General features: G+C 34.8%; 1 long non-coding RNA gene across 1 annotated transcript in view; it reads right to left on the bottom strand.

Annotated features, from left to right (window-relative positions):
• The window catches only part of LOC306763099, a 16650-nt gene extending 13218 nt beyond the window's left edge, over window positions 1-3432 (bottom strand). The window contains exon 1 of the long non-coding RNA XR_013771518.1: window positions 3324-3432. This is a non-coding gene — a long non-coding RNA (uncharacterized lncRNA). The remainder of the gene's footprint in view (window positions 1-3323) is intronic.
• Between the last annotated feature and the right edge of the window lie 291 nt (window positions 3433-3723).

Genomic DNA, 3723 nt, shown 5'->3' with positions numbered 1-3723 from the left:
GACTTGGCCTCCATTCACCACTCCAATCTGGATTTTATATTAGCCAGGAGGAAATTAGACGGAATTCACAACACCACAGCTAGCTCATAAATTAAAACAAAGTCACATCATCTTAAATAGCAAATTATATACCAAAGAAAAAGAAAAGCATGGCATCGCTGGCTTATTGCTGAGTTGTATTTGCGAACGACTCATTTTCTCTGGTGAGACTAAAGTGGCACATACGAAACCACACTCTCAACACTTCAGTTATATTTCTGCACATCTCTCATGCTTCTTTACCACACGCAACCATTAAAATCAATGACATGAACCTTTTTGTTTTGGTAGTTGCTGTTATCTCAAATACAAATCAACATTAGCACACAAAACTAAAAGAAACCCCAATATTGTATTGTTCCCTTTCATTTAAATTGGAACTTATCATTGTTGTCTGAAACAGGATTTTTAATAGTAATTATGATTAACTCAGATATGTGGCAATGCCTCAGGCTTGCAGTTTGTAAGAAGAGGCTTATTACATTTGTTATCTGCAATGACACACTTTTTTATGCTTATTATCATATTAGAAATGAAAAATTTCAAACAATAATGACCTGAAATGAAAACCCTCATGCAAACAATGACTATACACAATAATGTAAGGACATGCCAAGATAAATATGTATTAAAAATGTTTGTTTTGTATTGTTTTAATTTTTACATCAAAGAAAATTTGGAAAAAACGCTTCTTGTCATCTAAAAGGAAAAATAAAATACATCAACAATTTTGTTTTCATGCATTTTTATATTAAACTCTCTTTCTCTCTCTCTCTTTCTCAAACACACACACACACACACACACACACACACAATTACAGCATATTGTTGTCCTGGTGTATATTTAATGACCATTATTCAATTTATATGTTGAATTAATAAAAATCCTATATTTATTACAGTTCATTCTTTCATCAGACTCAATTTATTTATTCAGGTATATTGAAATGTTGGAGTGAACTTGTAAAATCTTGAAAAAAATCATCCTTTTACAATAAACGAAAAATAATTTTTGAACTTTTCAACACTGTATCTTTCCTTTACTGTATAGTACTTTCAGTGCTTTGAAACTTGACTAAATCAAATATTTGAAAAAACTTTGCACAATTAGTGTGAAGACGGAAGAAGAATTCCACATATTTAATTTATTTTCAACGTATTCCTCGAAAAAATTCCAATAAAAACTTTTCAAGTTCTTTCCAACTTTTTTGTTTTAGATTTTTTTTAATCACCTTCATAAAAATATTCTCTAGTCAACAACTACCGATATATTCAAACAAAAATACTTTTTTAAAAAGGTTTTTATCATTTTGCATTCAGCTTATTTCAAATCAAGGTCAGAGCCAAAGTCATGTTTAAGTTTGCAGACTTGCTCTGTTGCCTGCTGTCTAATTTTACTGTATTTTGGCAATATTTTTCACAACAGACATTTATGCAAAATATCCAAAAACACTTTGACTAAATGGCTTTTAGTAACTGATAAAAAGTGATTTGATGCTGCATTTCTTGTTATACATCTTAAACCAGATATGAGTGTTTCATAAAGCCTCAGATCCCACACACTGGAGCAGAATGAAAATGTTAAAGAAAAAAAAAAAAAAGAAAAAAAAAAAAAGTTTTACTGTTTATTTTAATCCATAAATAATCTACAACGGATGCAAAGAGAAATATATTGAAAAAAAAAATCACACATATAAATGTGTGTGTTTGATTGTACACTCAATCTTGTGTGTGAGTGTGTGTGTGTGTGCCCCAATACTGGCTGCAGTAAAGCTGCAGATTGTTTTAGTGCACAGGATGTGCCAGTGTGCTGCAGTATTGCTCAGGTATACTTTCACAGAGCAAAAATAATGAAAACCTTTACCACTCTGCCATCTGCCTCTCAACATGCAACCTTCCCCTGGAGTCTTGCCATCCGCTGCCAAAAAGGCCTTAGGGGTTGAGTAGTGTGATACTACAGCCAAAACCATGTGTCCATAGCTGCTAAAGCAGAGCTCTTACTGACATGCACAAACATGACCACATATGTATGGAAAACCCAACTTTCAACCACACATCAAGCTTTGCCCTTCAAAAAAGTCCTCATTTACGTAGTTCCTGACAGGCAGCCTGACGTGAGCATTTAGATGGACATTATTGGCTAAAGTTGTGTGATTTACACGAGTGAACTTGAAAACGTGCCAAGTTTAAAAACGGAATTTAAAGAAACAATTATTTTAATGGATATAATTACAGGTAATACAAAACTGAAAAGCAGATTTGCCACAGCTATGTCTTACGTGCAACCCACATTTTCTGTTTTTCAAAAGGAGCTAACCTGATAAGGAACTAGATGTGTTGCTGAATGTGTATTTAAATTATTTATTTAAAAAAAAGTACACACTTCTGCTAATCTTTTCTTACATATAATTTTCTGGAATTATTTTCTTACTGTTTAGCAAAATTACAGGTAAATTCAACATAATTTCTCCAACTGTACACAAGGAGATGCTTTAATCAAAGTCAGTATAATTACAGATCTATTTCCAGAGCACTACCCATGCACTTGCAACAAAACGCTACAATGCAAGGCATAACTCCGAGAAAATATCGACTTCCAAGATAATCCGCTCAAAAAAAGCACAGACAAAACTGGGTGCAATGTGATAAATATGATGGCCACGTACACACAATCAAATACCTCAAATAAAATAATATTTTATATGTATGATCCACTCGCTTCACACTTTGATATATTATCTGCAAAAACTCAAATTAAAAAAAGTAAATTGGAATAAAAATCGTTGCTGAAATCCAACTCTGAAAGACGGCAAGTTTACCAAAATGAACCGATCATCACACACTTCTTCACAAACCGTACAACACATACTAAGCACGGACCACATCACTCGTATGAAATTCCTCCACAACTGTGGCCCATCTACTGATTAACACAAAGAGGGATTATCCTGACAGCCATCAAAGTGCTATACACAACTTTTGAAAGGTACATTGATAAATCACTAATCCTTTTCCTGGAGGCATGAAAACAGTTGCAGAAAATGTTAAAAGTAAAAATTTGCTCAAAAATGACATAATGTGTTTGTTCTCAAACAAAATGAGCATGAGGCACTTTGCATTCAGACATCCAAATGTGCGATAAGGTGAAGAAAAACTTTGCATAAAAAAGTGCATCAAATATTTATTCATATAGCGGCACATTAAATACCGAAATCCTACAATGTAAAAACGTGGCGAGGTATCGGAATCAGAAGAATGTATAGAGATAAAAACGTATTACTCACATTTTTGAAAGCAAGAAAGCAAACGTCCGGTCAGGAAGCAAATTTCTGCACCTCTCCCCACTTCGAGCCACATCTCTGTTAAGAAGAGAAAAAAAACCCATGAGATTCTGTATTTTGTGCTTCTTGCGAGACAAAGCGACTTCCCTTAGACTATCCCATTCAAAGCTGCACCGCAGCTCCAGCTTGAGTGTTTGGGTCAGCCTCACCTCCAGGCTCACTGCCTCAATCAGTCACAGTTTCAGCCCCCAAGCTCAGTTCTGTGCGGCTTGCCCGCCTCCAGTGAGGTCCAGGCCTAGCTAGGCCTGAAACAATGGGAGGCCATGAGGCTGTCTGCAAGACTCCAGTTAAGCCTGTCTGCTGGTTAACAAGTCTTTGAATGAGAAATGTTAGCAAACAGACA

The sequence above is a fragment of the Telmatherina bonti genome, assembly GCF_933228915.1.
Source record: "Telmatherina bonti genome assembly, chromosome: 2".
In the NCBI taxonomy this organism is placed as follows: Eukaryota; Metazoa; Chordata; class Actinopteri; order Atheriniformes; family Telmatherinidae; genus Telmatherina; species Telmatherina bonti.
This window is presented reverse-complemented; position numbering and strand designations above follow the sequence as displayed.